Source organism: Trichomycterus rosablanca, chromosome 1 (assembly GCF_030014385.1).
Source record: "Trichomycterus rosablanca isolate fTriRos1 chromosome 1, fTriRos1.hap1, whole genome shotgun sequence".
In the NCBI taxonomy this organism is placed as follows: domain Eukaryota; kingdom Metazoa; phylum Chordata; class Actinopteri; order Siluriformes; family Trichomycteridae; genus Trichomycterus; species Trichomycterus rosablanca.
Genome location: NC_085988.1, coordinates 48123998 through 48147197, shown reverse-complemented (window position 1 = coordinate 48147197; position 23200 = coordinate 48123998). Strand labels below are relative to the sequence as shown.

Here is a 23200-nt window from a genome sequence, read left to right as displayed (position 1 = left end):
TGGGACAAATTAAGACCAGGAATGCAGCGAAAGATTTATTTATTTATTAGGATTGTAACGTCATGTTTTACACACTTTGGTTACATTTACGACAGGATAGGTAGTAATTTGTTACACAAAATTCATCAGTTCAAGTATTTAATGTCAAACAATTTTTGTCATAATTCTGTATCTCCAATTCACCTCACTTGCATGTCTTTGGACTGTGGGAGGAAACCGGAGCATCTGGAGGAAACCCACGAAGACACGGGGAGAACATGCCAACTCCACACAGAAAGGACCCGGACCACTCAACCTGGGGATCGAATGGCTGTCATTAAATCCCATGCACAGCACTACATTAAACATCAACATGCTTCTTTAATACATTTAACCACATGGGTTTGAGAATACTTTAGAATACCTCTGTCTGTAAACATAGCTTGTTGCTGCATCTACACAATCAAGTTAAGTCTTTACTATGCAGAGCAGAATCCGTATCACTAACATCCATAAACGCTGATGATTTATCTGGGCTCAAGCTTGCCTGAGACTGTTAAGCAGATAAATTGATTTGTCAAGCAAGAATGGGGAAAAGAAATTAAACTTTCACAACAACAACAGTTTTGGGTTTTTCTTTTTACTGTTTTTGTATTTAGGAGTCTGGTTCACATACCAGACTAGGCACAGTTTTTTTAATGCAATTCTTATCTGGGTGGGGGACTGGTTCTGACAAGTGCACCTCCCAATGGCTAGGCTGTTTCGGGCAACCCCCGCAACATGCACACACACATACACAAATTACCTCAGACTCCTGATTAACTGTGAACCGCGCTGGTGCATTTTTTATGCAATAATTATTCAAAGGTTGGGTATTGCTGCATAAAATCAGAGCCAGTACGTTGTCAGAGCTTGTGCCATTTTGGATCAAGTGTAATGCTCAACATAGTAAAGCAGCTCTGCTATTGGTCAACGTACTCAACGTGGTCATTTGAATAGTTATTTAAATTACATCAACAGAGTATAATTATACCCCCCCCCCCCCCCCACACACACACACACCCTGAATATCCTGCCATCTGATTGGAACACACTGATGCTGTCTGATTTATGTAAGCACTTCAGCCTACTGAAGAGACTGAAAAAGGGACTTGCATGTAAAATACCAAATGACAAGGACTCTAAATCTTAAACAGGGGACATTCTTATGCATCAGTATGAAGCCACTGGTCTGTCTGGAATATATTCCACTCGGCACAAATGGATAAGATTGTTCTTCTTAAAAAGCTGCATGACTGCTGACCATATTAATGCTAGCAAAAACAGCTTTGTGATAGGTTTCTTTGCTCAAACTATGCAGTCTGAATCCCAGTTACCAGATAATTGACTAATAACAGTTATTATTTAAAAGTAATCAGTTTAAAAAAAATAATTAATAAATAGCACTTGGATGGCACTGCGGTCTATTACAGTAGCCCTCCACTGCTCAGATCCGGGTTCAAATCTGCTATCGTCTGGTCGGGTGTCTACACAAACATGATTGGCTTGGTCTAGTTGACAAAGCCCTGTGACAAATTAGTGTCTGCTTTGTGTCCTTGTATCCCGGTGGAGCCAGACCCGACTCGACCCTGACCGGGATAAAGCACTTGATGAAAATGAAATGAACTGGATTCCTAATCCATACTATGTAAACATTTTACCCTGTGTCTGTATAAATGACAAACTTGAAACTAAATAATATGAATGGTTTGATAAAATCACCCCTTACAGAAACACAGACACAAATGCATACACACACGATGCCAGGATCCTGAGGAGAAGACTCAAGGCCACAGGATGGAGCACCTCATGCTACATCCTGTTTGGTACTGTATTTTACTGACTCTGCATATTCCTGCTCGATAGGGTGTTTAGGGCTCTAAATGTTTGGTCTATGCTGACCATATCTTCATTGCCTAGCTTCACTGGGTTTTCATCTTTATCTGTTAAGACTGGGCAGTGGAACAGAAAAAATCTGTCCAGATGGCTATACAGTGGTTTGGTACACACGTCGAATTATGCTTTGCTCAAAAACTGCTCTGATAAGTTTAATTTCAATTTGCATTTTAGAGCAATGAAGTGGGGTCGCCACTGTGGATCAGTCGTCTGCATACTTGATTTGACAGCATACAGATTTTATGCCAGGCGCCTTTGCTTGACCCAACCCCTCTATTTATTCAGGCTTGGGATCGGCACTAAGAATGTACTGATGTGTCCCCCCAATGGCTAGGTTTACATCCCACCATGCACATTCTGTATTTGTGAGCCACACAAGCTTAAACAAGGAACCCACATTTCGAATATTACCCAGGTTTCATTAAACATCAATCAGAAATGTGATTCCAGGGCTCGGGTGGCACAATATTCTATTACACTAGCCCACAAGGTTCAAATTTCAGCGGTGCTTGCGGCCAACAGGGTGTCTGCACAGACATGATTGGCAGTGTCTGGAGAGTTTACGGAATGGCCAAAGCCCTGAGATGGATTGGCACACTGGTGTATCCAGTGTTTCCTAATGGAACAGGACTGAAATTAAGTTAAAAAAAAGAAGTGCATAATGTCATAATACTGAAATGGGTGTACGGTAGAAATGTCCTGTTCCGAATAGCAGTATCTGGACTACCAGGGCAGAAAAACTGGTTGGCGGTTGATTGGATGTTGATTGGATTTCATGAATTATTAAACAAGCTGTTAAGACAGTGATATGCACTTCTCAGAAGAGGGATGAAGAGGGCAAGTTGACAAGAGTATATTAAGAGCAACCATGAAACAGTGCTCCTTAGTATGTTAACATCTGGGGAATAGCCACAGACATAGCAACAAGCACTCACTTAATAGAATAGTTCAACAAAAACAACAGCAATTTGTGTGGAAAAACTAACCACAGTATTGGCAACACACACGCCTTAAAATCCTGCTCCCCTCCGTTCACCTCAACCTGCAGCCCACTGCTGGTACTATGTCACCAGTGGCTACATGCCCACAACTACACATGACCAGTTCACCACCTACACACACCCTCACACTATAAATCTCTCTCACATTCTCTCCAGATCCACTGCCTCAATGCAGCACGTATGCTAAATTATACATCATTCTCAGACAAGGACGTCAGACCCTTACATGTGCACAAGTCCACGTATACCATATCACACACACACACACACACACACACACACACACACACACACACACACACACACACACACACACACACACACACACAACTTTTTAACAAGCTTGATGCTGTCACTGTACTGAGCCTCAAACAAAAGCCTGTGAGGTACTTGCGGAGAAAAGGCTTATGCAAAAAAAGGTTTCAAATCAAATTTCACACCCATAGCCTAATCTGCTTTACAATTATTAACAGGCCGAGACATTTATTTACTTTTTGAAGGCTGCAAATTTGGCCAAATTGGTCTAGTCAAGAGACTACAGTTATTAGTCAGTCAAAAATACAGCAGTGTGTTTTATGTCAACATTGCTTTAGAGTTTAAAGTAGCAAAAATGACAGGAAAATATTTACATTTACACCATAAAAAAGCTTTAGTATATTAGTTTAATTAACAAGCTAATTGAATAATACAGTGCAGCCGGCACCATTAAGCTCAGCCCGACACCATTAGTTATTATGGTTATTAGAGTTCATAATTTTTATTAGGACATCATTGTGCTGGGATGGTAAGCTCAAGTTCAGATCTCAGCAGTGCCACTGACCTGGCCGACAGTCCAACAAAAACAGTTGGCCATGTCTAAGGGAGAGACGGTTGGACGGGGTTTCTCCTCTCTGAAGCTGCATTTCTCTAGTCAAGTGGTTCTTTAATTAAGTGTAACACTATGTGCCCGATAAAGCTTTGTGTGAGAACTCACCGCTGGCTGGTGAATAAGAAGCTAGCTACTATCATACGTTACTTACATTTACTTACTAACATCTGGGGGCAATCACACCTACTGGCATGTACAGCCCCAAATCAGAAAAAATTAGGGCAGAATGGAAATTATTATTGGGTATAAAAAGGAGGATCCATCGAAGAATCATCCTTTACAAGCAATGATGAGTTGTGGCTCACAACTTTGTGCAAAAGATCATAAAAGAATTGCCAATCAGTTAAAAAAAGTACATTTCCCAGTGTAAGACTGCAAATAATTTAAGTATTTCACCATCTACTGTTCATAATATTGTAAAAAGATTCAGGAAACCTGGAGAGATCTAAGTTTGTGTAGGGCAAAGCCAAAAACCACTGTTGGATGTGCTTAACCTTTGAGCTCTCAGGAGGCACTGCATGGGAAACCATCATGCTACTGTGATAAATATAGCCACATGGGAATGGGAGTTCTTCAGAAACTTAACCCAGTCTGCATTAAGAAATGCAATCTGGAACTCAATTACACAGAGAAATCCTATAGTGTATTCATATGCAGAAACACATCTGAGCTCTCTAGTCCTGTGTCAATCTCAGATGGTCCGAAAGACAGAGAAAACGTGCTGTGGTCAGATGAGTCCATGGATCAGCTTGTTTACAGAAAAAATGGACATTGTGTTCTCTGTGCCAAAGATGGAATGAACTACCCAGACTGTTATCAGTGAAAGTTGCAAAAGCCAACATCTGTCGTGGAATGGGGGTGCATCAGTGCCCACAGCATGGGCGCCTTGCATACATCTCTATGTACCAACACAAAATGTATATTGGGAGACACATGCTGCCATCGAGGAAACTTATTTTCCTGGGAAGTACATGATTACTTCATTAAGATGATGCCAGACCTCATTCTATACGCCCCACAACAGCATGGCACAGCACTATATACTTTACAGTGCCATTTTATTGAATGATGTGCTATTTGGGACACAACAGTTCTTGTTATTGGCTGTTTCTGACCACTAGTTGCTGCATAGCGCACAGTACATGAATGATTTTAAACATGACTGACATGCAGAGTCACTGATCACATTGAAATGTCCCACTGACTGATATCAGGACCTGCCAGATATAATACAAAAGATAAGAGAGACAAAGAGAAAGAGAGAGAGAGAGGTAAAACTAAGCTAAATGTAGTGTCTCATCATGCCAGTCTTGCTGGGGGCAGAGAGGGTCTGAAAAAAAAACAGCCAAACAAAAGCAAACACAAAAATGCTTTTTACTTACACATTATATGATTTTGGATTGTTTATTTGATCATTTAAGACACTTATGGTGTACCACATTTGATAAACACAGAGCAACTTGTTTGCCTCGGTACAGCTGTCACCTATGCCCTTAAAATCGTGTCATGAAAACTACAAGCACATTTTTGGAGTTTCCACCATGTGCCAGCAGTACTGAACGTTTCTGTGAAAGCCAACTGGCTGCTGTGAATGAGCAGGAATGTTGTATTTGTGTGCTGACGCTGCTGCTGCTATGGTAATTCCTGTAATCACTGCTGGGAAAAGTAAAAGTGGAAGAATATAAAGGGGGAAAAGACAAAGGAGTGGGAAAGAGGGAGGGTTAAGGAGAGTAAACCTGCTACAGCAATCAGATTAGGACCCACATGGCTCATACAGATGTAGCAAAATAAATAAACAAGCACAGACAGATTTAAATAGATATGTTTTTTTTCCCTAGACTCTTTACTTTATGCAATTTCAGGCAACAACATTAACAGATTAAAGAGGTTGGAAACACACAGGTGGTGGCTCTGTCGGGAAGTGGGGGTCTAGGAAACGTAGTATCTATAAATAAACCTGACTCTGTTAGGGGGTAAAAGTCTTGTATGGGTGAGGTGTGTTTATTACATACAGAACACCAGAGGCCAAGCAATCCTACAGTTCGAATGGCAGGTGCTTTGGATCTGCCTCGTTTTTTTTTTGACTGTTATATCCAACCAATGCATAACAGTTAGTTCTCTCTGTGTGTGTGTGTGTGTGTGTGTGTGTGTGTTGTAAAGTTGACTGAATTCCTGTTGTTTTCAGCATGGAGGTTGAACAGTGTCATTATGGTTTTAACATAGACTGACAATCTTTTTCAAAGCATCAAAGTTTTTCATTAGTCATTTCCATTTCCTAAATCTATCTACTATCGCTGTCTGTCTGTCTGTCTGTCTGTCTGTCTGTCTGTCTGTCTGTCTGTCTGTCTGTCTGTCTGTCTGTCTGTCTGTCTGTCTGTCTGTCTGTGCCGTGTTTACTCTTGTAAGTTACATGCACGGCAGGACAGGTTTATGTGGGTGCTTTGTATCCATTAGGTAGTCTCTGATATTATATGTGTATTCCTAATTTAGTGATTGTAATTAAGTTTAAAAGTTTTTCTGCTTTTCCAAAGTTAAAAATGTCTTTCATTGTTCCAGCTATTGAGAATTTTTGTCTTTCCCTTTGGTATTTAGGGCACTCAGTTAGTATGTGTTTAATCATGATGGGTAATTGGCAGGATTCGCATTGCGGGGCATCCTCTCCCTTTATCAAGTAGGAATGTGTAAGTCTGGTGTGGAGTAGATAACTTGATCTTTACATTTTCCTGGGTATGATTTCTGGCGGATTTTTAAATCAGGGCATATTTCATAAAGCTTATTCTGTGTTAATGTGTTTCCTGAATCTTTAAAATACAATTAATTTCTACCATAGATTATGCACTAAACAATAATAACATCTTCTAGACATTTCTAAGCCCCATATAAAGTCAATACTAAGTTATTTCTTAGAATAACCATGTAACACAAACAAGCCCATCTTACATCTCCTTTAACAACAACAGAACCACCTGATGTATAAACGTACTGTAAATTTTGTTTTTGTCCCAGGGATCTGTCCTATCATCTGCTCTTTTGGTTTTTGTCTTTTTTTTGTCCTTGCTTTTACAAAACATCCTGTCTGGGTTTTTTTTATCTTCTTTTTTTTATCACTGCTTAATGCGGTCAAGTCAACACAAAGACCTACAGCTTGTAAACAAGACCTGTAGACCAATCATGGTAAAAATCCAACCTACTGCATTCTCTGCCTCCAATCATGTTATTCAACTTATCACCTTGTCCTTATCACTGATTTGCTAATGTGTGGATATTACAATCTACATTTACACAATCTGCAATGGCCAATAAATGATGTGTAGACCTGCAGTAACTGTGCAGATCTAAGATTTGCATCTGTATGGGTCATTTATGAGTTCCGAAGCACCATGCCTGCAAGCAATATTCAATGATAAGAATTATTGTTCCTATTGTATTTGGATTTCTGCACAAGCTAAAGGCCAAGCTTAACCAAAACGCTGCTGCCAAGATACTTGTCTACCCAACAGTTTTTTAACATTTTTCATATGCATTTTCCATACTTCGGAAAACTGTTGTCACTTGACACAGTCCACTGCCACTTTTAAAAAATGCAACCTGAAACTCTGTTATGCAAGGAAATAGCCATACATTAGTTCTATGCAGAAACACTACTGAGTTCGGTTGGCACAAACTCATCTCAGATGGATCAAAAGAAAAAATGTCTTTGGGGAAAAATGGATGGTGAGTTTTCCATGCCAAAGATGAAAAGGACCATGCACACTGTGATCAAGCAGCCCCAAACCATGACATTTCCACCTCCATGCTTCACAGTTGGTATGAGGTTCTTGTTCCCAAATGCTGTGTTGGGTTTGCGCCAAACATGTCTTCTGTTATTGTGCCCAAATAATTCAGCTTTGGATTCATCTGTCTAAAGCACATTGTTCCAGAAGTCCTGGTCTTTGTCTAGGTGTTCTCTTGTAAACTTTAGTCTTGCCCTGATGTTTTTTTCACAGCAAGGGTTTCCTCCTTGCTCACCTCCCATGAAAATCAAACGTGTGCAGTCTCTTTCTGATGGTAGATGCATGTACCTTGCTATCAACTATGGCAAAAGCTACCTGTAGGTCCCGTGATGACATTGAAGGATTATTGGAAACTTCTTTACGCATCACACTTGTAAATTATTTTCCGTATAGTGGAATGGCTGATTTCTAATTGTTTTGAGATCTTTTTAAATCCTGTCCCAGACTAATATGCATCTACAACCTTCTTTCTGAAGGCCTCAGAAAGCTCTTTAGATCTCACCATGGTGATACCACTTACTTCAACAATCAAGAGCAAACCAAACTAATGTCTGAGGTTTAAATAAAACTCCAATGTCCTGTAACTATGGTCTAATATTTGCAGCTGATGTGGTGCACTGGATTCTAATTTTAGACATTTTAAGTAGTAATAAATGTGGGGGTGTCCTAACTTTTTCCTCACAATAAATTTCCACTTTTGTTTATTACATTTTACAACTTGAGTTTAAAAGTAAATTTTAACATGTGTTTTTGTTTAGTAATAAAAGCTTCATCTCTCAGTACTGTTCAAATGAAGTTCAAATGTTCATATGTTTAAATATGTTCAAAAAGACAAAGGATTTCATGGGGTGTCCTAACTTTTTCACATGACTGTATATGGATATAAGGGAGACATATGCTGTCATCATGACTGCCTGCAGTCCAGAGCTGTCTCATATTAAAAACATATGGCAAATCATGAATAGGAGAATTTAACAATGGCGACTACTGTTGAGCAGTTGAAGTCTTTTGTCAAGCAAAATGGGCAAAACAGTAACAATTAGTGTCCTTATTTCCCAACTGATAGGAAAGGTGATGCAGCAAAGTGGTAAACAAGCCTCTGTCCCAATTTTTAAGTCTGTTTCAGGCATCAAATTCTAAATAAGTTTATGTTTAAAAATACTATCAAAGTTGGTCAGTAAAAAAATTCTAAATTCTTTTGTATTTTAATTTTTTTTTTATTTAATCAAATTTTTTGAATTATAATAGGCATCAGATATGACATAAGACATAGTGTGATTGGTCCCAATAAACCCAACACCAACCATCTCCCACTTTTGAAAATCTTTAACCCGCTAAAACATTAGTGAATACCAAGTCTTAGCAAGGCTTGGCCTTTAAAAAGAATGATTACAGTAAATGAATACCAGACTTAATCCCCCTGGTCTGCTTACTAGACTCCAGACCTCAATGTTTTGGTTTCAAACGGGTCTTGAACTAGAGTTATAAAAATGACCTAAGCCTAGACTGTTTGGTGTGTGTGTGTAAACACATGTGAGCGTGAGGCCCAGCTCACTCATTTAGTCTGCACACCCCCAGGCCTCTTGGTTCACACCTGTTCTGTGGCTCAGAGTTTTGAGAGAGACACTGTGTTTAAGCTTTGAGAGGAAGACCAGGGAAAGCTGGAGAGTACCGGTGTCACATAACAGTCCTCTGCCATGGACACAACTGGCCATGGGAATGTTCACTACAAGACAATGCACAACACTGTAGGTGAGTAAAGTCGGCTCAATACTGGACACATGCTTCCAGACAGGATATTTCACTGATCAGTAATATATATACTAGGGCTGGGCGATATGGATCAAAAATAATATCTCGATATTTTTTCGCGGAATGGCGATATACGATATACAGTGTATCACAAAAGTGAGTACACCCCTCACATTTCTGCAGATATTTAAGTATATCTTTTCATGGGACAACACTGACAAAATGACACTTTGACACAATGAAAAGTAGTCTGTGTGCAGCTTATATAACAGTGTAAATTTATTCTTCCCTCAAAATAACTCAATATACAGCCATTAATGTCTAAACCACCGGCAACAAAAGTGAGTACACCCCTTAGTGAAAGTTCCTGAAGTGTCAATATTTTGTGTGGCCACCATTATTTCCCAGAACTGCCTTAACTCTCCTGGGCATGGAGTTTACCAGAGCTTCACAGGTTGCCACTGGAATGCTTTTCCACTCCTCCATGACGACATCACGGAGCTGGCGGATATTCGAGACTTTGCACTCCTCCACCTTCCGCTTGAGGATGCCCCAAAGATGTTCGATTGGGTTTAGGTCTGGAGACATGCTTGGCCAGTCCATCACCTTTACCCTCAGCCTCTTTAATAAAGCAGTGGTCGTCTTAGAGGTGTGTTTGGGGTCATTATCATGCTGGAACACTGCCCTGCGACCCAGTTTCCGGAGGGAGGGGATCATGCTCTGCTCAGTATTTCACAGTACATATTGGAGTTCATGTGTCCCTCAATGAAATGTAACTCCCCAACACCTGCTGCACTCATGCAGCCCCAGACCATGGCATTCCCACCACCATGCTTGACTGTAGGCATGACACACTTATCTTTGTACTCCTCACCTGATTGCCGCCACACATGCTTGAGACCATCTGAACCAAACAAATTAATCTTGGTCTCATCAGACCATAGGACATGGTTCCAGTAATCCATGTCCTTTGTTGACATGTCTTCAGCAAACTGTTTGCGGGCTTTCTTGTGTAGAGACTTCAAAAGAGGCTTCCTTCTGGGGTGACAGCCATGCAGACCAATTTGATGTAGTGTGCGGCGTATGGTCTGAGCACTGACAGGCTGACCCCCCACCTTTTCAATCTCTGCAGCAATGCTGACAGCACTCCTGCGCCTATCTTTCAAAGACAGCAGTTGGATGTGACGCTGAGCACGTGCACTCAGCTTCTTTGGACGACCAACGCGAGGTCTGTTCTGAGTGGACCCTGCTCTTTTAAAACGCTGGATGATCTTGGCCACTGTGCTGCAGCTCAGTTTCAGGGTGTTGGCAATCTTCTTGTAGCCTTGGCCATCTTCATGTAGCGCAACAATTCGTCTTTTAAGATCCTCAGAGAGTTCTTTGCCATGAGGTGCCATGTTGGAACTTTCAGTGACCAGTATGAGAGAGTGTGAGAGCTGTACTACTAAATTGAACACACCTGCTCCCTATGCACACCTGAGACCTAGTAACACTAACAAATCACATGACATTTTGGAGGGAAAATGACAAGCAGTGCTCAATTTGGACATTTAGGGGTGTAGTCTCTTAGGGGTGTACTCACTTTTGTTGCCGGTGGTTTAGACATTAATGGCTGTATATTGAGTTATTTTGAGGAAAGAATAAATTTACACTGTTATATAAGCTGCACACAGACTACTTTTCATTGTGTCAAAGTGTCATTTTTTCAATGTTGTCCCATGAAAAGATATACTTAAATATCTGCAGAAATGTGAGGGGTGTACTCACTTTTGTGATACACTGTATATCTCGATATTTTTTTATCCCATAAGGTAATAACAAAAAGACACTTCTGAGACAAAGCTACATGTTCTAAATTTTTTACAGGCACTTTTAATAAAATTCATGCTGGGGAAGCTTCACACAAGAACTATTTTTATAAAAAAAAAAAAAAAAAGAGCTATTCTAAGAAAAAGAAAGTTGTTTCTAAGGTATCTCCTGTCATGTAATGTGAATTACAAATATATTGTCTGGCCCTTTAAGAATGTTAAGTGCACTATAGGGCGCAGGGAGCGAGTGTGTAGGGAAGGTATCAGAATTTATCGTTTCAAACGGGTCTTGAACTAGAGTTATAAAAATGACCTAAGCCTAGACTGTTTGGTGTGTGTGTGTAAACACATGTGAGCGTGAGGCCCAGCTCACTCATTTAGTCTGCACACCCCCAGGCCTCTTGGTTCACACCTGTTCTGTGGCTCAGAGTTTTGAGAGAGACACTGTGTTTAAGCTTTGAGAGGAAGACCAGGGAAAGCTGGAGAGTACCGGTGTCACATAACAGTCCTCTGCCATGGACACAACTGGCCATGGGAATGTTCACTACAAGACAATGCACAACACTGTAGGTGAGTAAAGTCGGCTCAATACTGGACACATGCTTCCAGACAGGATATTTCACTGATCAGTAATATATATACTAGGGCTGGGCGATATGGATCAAAAATAATATCTCGATATTTTTTCGCGGAATGGCGATATACGATATACAGTGTATCACAAAAGTGAGTACACCCCTCACATTTCTGCAGATATTTAAGTATATCTTTTCATGGGACAACACTGACAAAATGACACTTTGACACAATGAAAAGTAGTCTGTGTGCAGCTTATATAACAGTGTAAATTTATTCTTCCCTCAAAATAACTCAATATACAGCCATTAATGTCTAAACCACCGGCAACAAAAGTGAGTACACCCCTTAGTGAAAGTTCCTGAAGTGTCAATATTTTGTGTGGCCACCATTATTTCCCAGAACTGCCTTAACTCTCCTGGGCATGGAGTTTACCAGAGCTTCACAGGTTGCCACTGGAATGCTTTTCCACTCCTCCATGACGACATCACGGAGCTGGCGGATATTCGAGACTTTGCACTCCTCCACCTTCCGCTTGAGGATGCCCCAAAGATGTTCGATTGGGTTTAGGTCTGGAGACATGCTTGGCCAGTCCATCACCTTTACCCTCAGCCTCTTTAATAAAGCAGTGGTCGTCTTAGAGGTGTGTTTGGGGTCATTATCATGCTGGAACACTGCCCTGCGACCCAGTTTCCGGAGGGAGGGGATCATGCTCTGCTCAGTATTTCACAGTACATATTGGAGTTCATGTGTCCCTCAATGAAATGTAACTCCCCAACACCTGCTGCACTCATGCAGCCCCAGACCATGGCATTCCCACCACCATGCTTGACTGTAGGCATGACACACTTATCTTTGTACTCCTCACCTGATTGCCGCCACACATGCTTGAGACCATCTGAACCAAACAAATTAATCTTGGTCTCATCAGACCATAGGACATGGTTCCAGTAATCCATGTCCTTTGTTGACATGTCTTCAGCAAACTGTTTGCGGGCTTTCTTGTGTAGAGACTTCAAAAGAGGCTTCCTTCTGGGGTGACAGCCATGCAGACCAATTTGATGTAGTGTGCGGCGTATGGTCTGAGCACTGACAGGCTGACCCCCCACCTTTTCAATCTCTGCAGCAATGCTGACAGCACTCCTGCGCCTATCTTTCAAAGACAGCAGTTGGATGTGACGCTGAGCACGTGCACTCAGCTTCTTTGGACGACCAACGCGAGGTCTGTTCTGAGTGGACCCTGCTCTTTTAAAACGCTGGATGATCTTGGCCACTGTGCTGCAGCTCAGTTTCAGGGTGTTGGCAATCTTCTTGTAGCCTTGGCCATCTTCATGTAGCGCAACAATTCGTCTTTTAAGATCCTCAGAGAGTTCTTTGCCATGAGGTGCCATGTTGGAACTTTCAGTGACCAGTATGAGAGAGTGTGAGAGCTGTACTACTAAATTGAACACACCTGCTCCCTATGCACACCTGAGACCTAGTAACACTAACAAATCACATGACATTTTGGAGGGAAAATGACAAGCAGTGCTCAATTTGGACATTTAGGGGTGTAGTCTCTTAGGGGTGTACTCACTTTTGTTGCCGGTGGTTTAGACATTAATGGCTGTATATTGAGTTATTTTGAGGAAAGAATAAATTTACACTGTTATATAAGCTGCACACAGACTACTTTTCATTGTGTCAAAGTGTCATTTTTTCAATGTTGTCCCATGAAAAGATATACTTAAATATCTGCAGAAATGTGAGGGGTGTACTCACTTTTGTGATACACTGTATATCTCGATATTTTTTTATCCCATAAGGTAATAACAAAAAGACACTTCTGAGACAAAGCTACATGTTCTAAATTTTTTACAGGCACTTTTAATAAAATTCATGCTGGGGAAGCTTCACACAAGAACTATTTTTATAAAAAAAAAAAAAAAAAGAGCTATTCTAAGAAAAAGAAAGTTGTTTCTAAGGTATCTCCTGTCATGTAATGTGAATTACAAATATATTGTCTGGCCCTTTAAGAATGTTAAGTGCACTATAGGGCGCAGGGAGCGAGTGTGTAGGGAAGGTATCAGAATTTATCGTTTCCGGCTGTGCTCATGTTCTTCTGTTGTTTTGCGCTGAGCTTGTGTGGTATTAAAAGTAGCGTTCTTGTTAAACCACCTTCACATATTTGGACTTTGAATTATTTTACATCACCGTCGCCACAACATTTACATTAATATTTTCTTTTACTGTATAGAACTCAGTTCTGTAATACAGGCAGAACTAATCGTTCATGTTACTGTGTAACTATTACAACATTTCATGCATTTTAATCAGCGTTCGGCTTCATGCACTTTATTATTATTTAACAGATTTATTTGTTGTTTAATTGCTGTTTGCTCCTTGTTTACTGCAGAGTTAGTTCATGCAATTGTATTAATTTTTGGTTGTTTATTGGCCGACAACAAGAAATACTATAAAAAGAAGATAAATAAATAAATGACGACGTCGGGCGATCGTCCAGTATAAACTAACATGACCACGTACAACATCCAGTACAGAAATCACTCCCCATAATGTTTGTTTTTTACAGATATATGCACATCACATATACAAACACACAAGTCAGAACAACAGGAGACGCACCGTTACGTTATTATTACTTTCTCAACACTTGCATGATTTACACTGTATATGAAGTAAATACATGTCAGCGCGTGCATGCACTTGTATATTTATATTGGTTTTTGAAACGAATAGCGACTCGTTTTCTTGTTGAGGGAATGGTTGGGTGGACTGTTGAGAAAACGTTTGGGTGGTTCCCTCAACGTTCCTTCACGAACGTTCCCCCAACATTCCCCCACGAACGTTCCCCCAACGTTCCCACAACGTTCCCCCCGAACGTTCGAGAAAACACTATGTTCAGTTTTTATTTAGAATTAATATAAGTTAAGACTTCGTAAAAAAATGTAAGACGTATGTAAGAACTATGCACACTTTTCTGTATTTTGTCTTTCCAGTAAAAATAATATAACATAATGTAATGGCAGAGTCAGACAATTTCCATAGGGGTGGCCAGACTGAGACCATTGCTCACACAGGGGTCGCACAGAAACTAATACCTTTTTTTATGTGGTCACTCAAACATTTACCTATACAGGCAGTAAGTGCCATGTAGAATTACATCACGAAGACCCGCATACTACTAAGCTTTTTTTCTCTTCATTTTCCCTGACAAGTAAAAAAAATCAAAATATAGCAACATTAACATTATGAGGAAGAATTTCAAAGATATTCCTTTGCAATACTTTATAATTTGGCTGCCAACTTGTGTGTAATGATGACACTCAATTGAACCCCAGAACATGCTAGCGTGAATGCATGGAAAACTAATTTTAATTTTCTTTTAACAATATGATACAGACTGACCAACACTATTAAGCCAAATCAGCATTGAAAATAGACTTTACTTTTAATAGCCTTCTACAATGCTGGAGCTTTTTAAAATGGAATATTTTCTTTAAAATAGAAGTGTTATTTAACTGCTATTAAATTGTTTCAATGTTAAGAGTATTCCTGAACTGTTTGGTGGAGGTGCGCTGTTGAATTGCATCCCTGTGTAAACCTGCGTGCAGAAATACTTCCGCAAAAAAGTTGCCGGCAAAGCGGTGGTTGGGGTTTGGGTTGCCAAAGATTAATTTATGGTGGACTTGGAGTTTTTGGAACGAGCTCCTCCACTGCAGAGCCACTTTCCGCCATACTTGTTGCTGTGCCCAAATGACCCACGTAACGAACGTACGCCATTTGCGTAGCTGTGTGACGTCATTACGTAAACAACGCAGAATATCGCTATTATTACGATATGGGCTTTTTTGTATCGTTTTAAAAATGATACCGGTATTATCGTGAACGATACGATATAGCACACCCCTAATATATACTAATGAACAACTTGAATTCAATGATTAAGAGGTGTGCCCTATATACAAATACACATTTTACCCCACTAGCCTTTGTTATTCTCTGTCAATGCATGGATTCTGACCGCTCTAAAGATGGAATGGTGTGGGCAATGATTATTTTAGACTGTTCTCTGTAGATTCTCGGTACAAAAACTGTAGAGTTTGGCTTGGAGAGAAACTGTTTTGGACAGAAAACAGAACAAAAATCTTTGTATGTATTTATTAGCAGTTTTTTTAGTGAACATTAATCAGTATTCTAAACATGCCAGCAAGTTCCTGGTAAGCATCACATGGCACAACATGAATAACAGAGATAGCAGCTAAATGTCAGTACAGAAAACTTGACCATAATGTATGTGCAAATAAAATTAGGTCACAGGGCTGCATAGTGTCCAGCTGTCTGTTTTACCTTTACATTTTCTTTAGTACTTCATGGAGAAATATTGGTGATATCGTAATTAGGCCTGTCATAATACATCTGCTCACTGCATGATGCAAAAACCTAAAAGCTTAGGGCAATTGATTTCTCACAAAAAGTTTCCAATAAAGATTTTTCAGCATGTTATTGGTTTGAAGGCTCATGTTTTCCCCATCTCAAATATAATGGCTTCATGGTGTAAGAATAACCACTAAATATCAATCAAATGTCAACAGTACAACTCTGGCTAATGACAGCTATTCAATTAGGATCAACAATAAAGACATCTAAAATTAAACAGCAGCATTACAACCCATAATAATGTTGACAGACTGAGAATATGCTTCATTTATCTCAAGGCAACCACCTGACAAACCAACTAGTGTTGACAAAATGAAGAATATCATATAACAATGAAATACTAAATTTTTTTAGTCTAGTGAAGCTCTTGCGTGTTCTGTTATAGAATGCCTGGTTAAAATTCTACATTTACTACGGCAGGGGAACCATTGATTTATTATTAAAGCTGACTTGCAGAAAAAACACATATAAAATATACTGCACCGAGTATCGGTATCTTGGCCAATACTAGCATTAAATGTATGGTCAGCTTCCTTTCAGACAAGGTTTTACTGTAAATATGCAACAACTGACAAAGAAAGACAATCCATGTTAACTAAGAGCACAAATGCTCTTAAAGCATGGCACCATAACTTGCTTGCAAAGTCAGCTTGGTCACTGTGAATCTGTCAGTAATCAGATCAGCATCAGCTGTTCATCAATAGTAACTAACAGCTTAGATACCATTTACAAAATGAAATAACTAAAAAGGGACAAGTAAAGCCTACATAAAGCAAAGCACCACCTTTGGATCAGCTCGCATATCTGCACAAACAGGCAGAGTGAATTATAATGAAAGGGTAATAAAGAGTTTTAAACTACTGTTTTTAACAGTACACCAACCCTGTGGGCTAGCGTAATAGACTGGACAGAAATTCAGAAAGACACATGCTGCCATCAGGGCAACGTCTTTTCTTTGAAAGTCCATGATTATTTCTGCAAGACAATACCAGGCCTGATTCTACAAACACTCCAACAGTGTGGCTTTGTAGCACAGAATGCGCTTGACTGGCCTGTCTGTTGTCCAGATCTGTCTTCTATTAAAAATGTATGGTGCAACATGAAAAAGAGAATCGGACGACAAGCAAGCGTGGACAAACACTCCACTTGCAAAACTGCAACAATTAGTGTCCATAGTTCCCAAACCATTAAAAAGTGTCATTAATAGGAAGGGTGAGGAAACACAGGGGTAAACACACTTGGTGTGTATCAGGCATTAAATTATAAATGTGTTTATCTTTACAAAATACAATAAAGTCGATCTGTGAAAACAGCGGAAATCTTTTCTTTCCACTTTTATCAGTTAAATAAATATTCAAGAGAATTAACAGATTACAGATTATTTTTTACTGCATTTCCAATCATTTTCTATTTCAATTTGACTATCACAGCTTATTATTATTATTATTATCTTATTAATTGAACATGAAGAAACCTAATATGAAACCCAAACCGTGACTAATGATTATTATCATTATTACCATGCAATACATCTGTTGTTGTGTGGAATGTAGCTTAAACACATCATTAATTAATATAAGTGAATAAAGGCTACCGGATTAATGATTTGAAAATTATGTCTTTTTTGTGTCAGCTATGTATATAATCTATCAAGTACTAAAGACTTAAAATTTACACCAGGGTGCACTGAATCTGTTCTGGTGGCCACACATTATGCTGTTCTCATTCCTGTTGCACATCTGTGCATAAAAAGATCAGCAGAAACTCTCTCTAGATAAACAAAAATACTGTTTCACAAAACACACAAACATCACACTTTCTTGATTAGGTTCAAAATTTTAAATACAATCCATATTAGCTTATGTGAATTAATATTAATCTAGACAACAAGACTGTTTGACATACACCACAATCAATGATCAGACCACTGGTGTCTACGGAAGGAGGTGAAAGTGTTTGTACATTGATGATTTGCCAAGACAAATGGGTCAAAATTGACTTCGCTGTAGACTGTAGACCTCTCAAAGCCGTAACTAACAACAACAGCTTTGCGCCTTTACTGAACGGAATATGGTATTCCAAGATCAAGCATCTCCACGATTAAGAAGCATAAGGAAACAATAAAGAAGTAAAGGTAAAGTGCAGGTTTTATTGTATTTTATTTTTTTTTTTTTCATTTTTTTTTTTTCAATTTTATTGATTTTATTAATTGTATTTCAGAGATTTTTATATTATACTTTTGTTATTTTCAGTGTATAAGTGTCAAAAAACAACCCCATTATTTTACATAAGCCCAAAATATATCCAGTTCCACGGGACCATAGAACACATTAACAGGTTTCCCATACATCCTTATAAGAAAAAATACCTTAAAACTTAAGCCTTTTAAACTCAACGCCACTCCCAGAACCAACTGATGTCAAGTTTCAAGGTACAACTGTAGTTGAATTGCTGGTTGGCTTAGAAATGAGGACTTAGGGACTCGCTCAGGGAGCCATCAGTGGAAAGGTGAACAGGTGACCTTTTAATCACTAGTCCAGTCCCTTAACAACTAAGCTACCACTAGCCTTGATAAAAGTGATTAAAGAATAGAATTTAGTTCATCTGTTTGATAATCTGCTTCATAAAGACAGTTATGTCACTGCTCCAAGCAGTCTGAGAGCATATTTTTGAGTGCCTATCCAGTTATGTCACTGGTCTATAGATCTGTATAAAATGTTATACCAGTGTAAAGGGTTTCACTCACAAATCTTAAGAACCTCAAGAATCCCTGTAGTGGCATAAACTAGGAGGTACACCAGTAAAAAGCAGTCTGAGAGCATATTTTTGAGTTCCTATCCAGTTATGTAACTGCTCTAGGTTATACCAGTGTAAAGGTTTTCACTCACAAAACCCAAGAACCCCAAGATTGATGTAGTGACATAAACTAAAAGGTACACCAGTAAAAAGCAGTCTGGGAGCATTATTTTGAGTATCTATCCTGTTATGTAACTGGTCTATAGCCCAGTATAAAAGGTTATACCAGTGTAAAGGGTTTCACCCACAAATCCCAAGAACCCCAAACATAGTGTAGTGGCATAAACTAGGAGACTGCTTTAACAACAAGTTAAAAGCAGTCTGGGAGCATATTTTTGAGTTCCTATTCGGTTATGTAACTGGTCTACACCAGTATAAAAGGTTATACCAGTGTAAAGGGTTTCACCCACAAATCCCAAGAACCCCAAGAATCCCTGTAGTGGCATAAACAAGGAGGTACACCAGTACAGAGCAATCTGAGCATATTTTTGAGTTCTTATCAGGTTATATAACTGGTTTAGACCAGTATAAAGGGTTATACCAGCATAAAGGGTTTCACCCACAAATCCAAAACACCCCAAGAATCCCTGTAGTGGCATCAACCAGAAGGTACACGAGAAAATAAAAGCAGTCTGGGAGCATATTTTTGAGTTCTATCTGGGTATGTAACTGGTCTAGACCAGTATAAAAGGGTATACCAGTGTAAAGGGTTTCACCCACTAATCCCAAGAACCCCAAGAATGGTGTAGTGGCATACACTAGAAGGTACACCAGTAAAAAGCAGTCTGGGAGCATATTTTTGAGTTCCTATCCGGTTATGTAACTGGTCTAGACCAGTATAAGAGGGTATACCAGTGTAAAGGATTTCACACACAAATCCAAAGCTCCCCAAGAGTAATGTAGTGACATAAACTAGAAGGTACACAAGTAGAAAAGCAGTCTGAGCATATTTTTGAATTCCTATCTGGGTATGTAACTGGTCTAGACCAGTATAAAAGGTTATACCAGTGTAAAGGGTTTCACCCACAAATCCCAAGAACCCCAAACATAGTGTAGTGGCATAAACTAGGAGGTACACCAGTAAATAAAAGCAGTCTGAGCATATTTGTGAATTCCTATCCAGTTATGTAACGGGTCTATAGACCAGTATAAAAGGTCAGACCAGTGTAAAGGGTTTCACCCACAAAACCCAAGAACCCCAAACATAGTGTAGTGGCATAAACTAGGAGGTACACGAGTAAATAAAAGCAGTCTGGGAGCATATTTTTGAGCTCCTATCTGGGTATGTAACTGGTCTAGACCAGTATAAAAGGGTATACCAGTGTAAAGGGTTTCACCCACAAATCCCAAGAACCCCAAGAATAATGTAGTGGCATAAACTAGGTGACCTATGGTCTGCTTGATACAGACAAAGAACTGTAAGTAGTCCAGGTCTCTGACTTTTCTCTTACTGGTGGGTTTGAGAGAAAAATAACGCATTTTTTAGAGCTCTGGCATTTTGATAATAAACAAATAGCCAAACATGACAGTTCGCCTTTAAACTCGCCTGAAACATAAAACGTGTCACGTCACCCTTTAAACCATTAGAAACATGTAAATTGTGTAACATGTAAAAACAAAAAACAGTTAGCACCAAATACAAACACAGCAGGAATGCTTTTTTTAGGGAATTTAAAAACCCAGTTCTGTGCTACATGTTAGCTAAACTCCAGAGCCAAAGTTTTAGCACAGCTGCCCTGAAGTAACAAACTATCCAAGGCAGCGACCAACCGCTACGCAAACATCCAGAAAAGCCACGCTCGTTCACAAACCTGCTGTAGCCATATTGTCCACAAAGCTAATGTAAAGCCGTACTGAGCGCTGACAGTCGTGTCCATGTTGAAAGTTAAGCCGGGAGGAGCAGAAGGAGGAAAGATTTACAGACTTTAACTAGGCTGAGAGGAGCTGAACTTTCCGTTGCTTACCGTCAGGCGCTGCTGCTCCTCTGTCGGCGCCGCTGTGGATTTCTACCGTTCACATTGTCAGTCATTCGGAGCGGTTAGGAACTCATTTAATTTCAGACTAGTTTTTTATAATTGCGGTTAAGCGTCAGTTATCTTTCCTTACACGCTCACACGAACACACAGACACACTCAACACCGAAGCGCTTCAGCTGTACCTAAGACGCTACAGCGCGGGCACGCGCGTACGTAGCTGAGGGCAGGGCGACGCACGCTGGAATGTCATGAACGCGCATTCTTCTCCTCAAGCTTCAAGTTTGTGCGGTGACTGTTAGTGAGTTTCTCCAAACAACGTTTGAAATGTAACATGTATAACTGCATGTTCTCACAGGATTAATTATGGTCTCCATGAACCCAAAGCAATTTTGCTCGATTTTAGACCCCATTTCCAGAAAAGCTGGGACACTTTCTAAAAATGCAATGTTTGTTTGTTTGTTTATTAGGATTTTAATGTCATGTTTTACACTTTGGTTACATTCATGACAGGAACGGTAGTTACTCATCACACAAGGTTCATCAGTTCACAAGGTTATATTAAACACAGTCTTGGAATTTAGTGTCTCCAATTCACCTCACTTGCATGTCTTTGGACTGTGGGAGAAAACCGGAGCCCCCAGAGGAAACATGCAGACTCCACACAGAAATGACCCGGACCGCCCCACCTGGGGATCGAACCCAGGACCTTCTTGCTGTGAGGCGACAGTGCTACCACTTAGCCACCTTACCACCCTCTAAAAGTGCAACAAAAACCAAAATCTGTCATTTGTTATTTCACTGCCCACGTGTCAGAGGAGGCGTGGGTTAGCTTCGTTGTCCAAATCAGAGCGGGGATCAGCATTAGTGGAGAGGAAGCGTGACGGCCATATATATATATATATATATATGTACATACATATACAGTGTATCACAAAAGTGAGTACACCCCTCACATTTCTGCAAATATTTTATTATATCTTTTCATGGGACAACACTATAGAAATAAAACTTGGATATAACTTAGAGTAGTCAGTGTACAACTTGTATAGCAGTGTAGATTTACTGTCTTCTGAAAATAACTCAACACACAGCCATTAATGTCTTAATGGCTGGCAACATAAGTGAGTACACCCCACAGTGAACATGTCCAAATTGTGCCCAAAGTGTCAATATTTTGTGTGACCACCATTATTATCCAGCACTGCCTTAACCCTCCTGGGCATGGAATTCACCAGCGCAGCACAGGTTGCTACTGGAATCCTCTTCCACTCCTCCATGATGACATCACGGAGCTGGTGGATGTTAGACACCTTGAACTCCTCCACCTTCCACTTGAGGATGCGCCACAGGTGCTCAATTGGGTTTAGTCCATCACCTTTACCTTCAGCTTCCTCAGCAAGGCAGTTGTCATCTTGGAGGTTGTGTTTGGGGTCGTTATCCTGTTGGAAAACTGCCATGAGGCCCAGTTTTCGAAGGGAGGGGATCATGCTCTGTTTCAGAATGTCACAGTACATGTTGGAATTCATGTTTCCCTCAATGAACTGCAGCTCCCCAGTGCCAGCAACACTCATGCAGCCCAAGACCATGATGCTACCACCACCATGCTTGACTGTAGGCAAGATACAGTTGTCTTGGTACTTCTTACCAGGGCGCCGCCACACATGCTGGACACCATCTGAGCCAAACAAGTTTATCTTGGTCTCGTCAGACCACAGGGCATTCCAGTAATCCATGTTCTTGGACTGCTTGTCTTCAGCAAACTGTTTGCGGGCTTTCTTGTGCGTCAGCTTCCTTCTGGGATGACGACCATGCAGACCGAGTTGATGCAGTGTGCGGCGTATGGTCTGAGCACTGACAGGCTGACCTCCCACGTCTTCAACCTCTGCAGCAATGCTGGCAGCACTCATGTGTCTATTTTTTAAAGCCAACCTCTGGATATGACGCCGAACACGTGGACTCAACTTCTTTGGTCGACCCTGGCGAAGCCTGTTCCGAGTGGAACCTGTCCTGGAAAACCGCTGTATGACCTTGGCCACCATGCTGTAGCTCAGTTTCAGGGTGTTAGCAATCTTCTTATAGCCCAGGCCATCTTTGTGGAGAGCAACAATTCTATTTCTCACATCCTCAGAGAGTTCTTTGCCATGAAGTGCCATGTTGAATATCCAGTGGCCAGTATGAGAGAATTGTACCCAAAACACCAAATTTAACACACCTGCTCCCCATTCACACCTGGGACCTTGACACATGACACCAGGGAGGGACAACGACACATTTGGGCACAATTTGGACATGTTCA

At 40.2% G+C, this 23200-nt stretch overlaps 1 long non-coding RNA gene across 1 annotated transcript; it reads right to left on the bottom strand.

Annotated features, from left to right (window-relative positions):
* Positions 1-84: 84 nt before the first annotated feature.
* LOC134321876 (uncharacterized) lies at positions 85-21052 on the bottom strand. Its single transcript, XR_010013936.1, has 3 exons — positions 20893-21052; positions 404-532; positions 85-295 (listed from the first exon to the last, which is right to left on the bottom strand). It is a non-coding gene; the product is annotated as an uncharacterized LOC134321876 (long non-coding RNA).
* Between the last annotated feature and the right edge of the window lie 2148 nt (positions 21053-23200).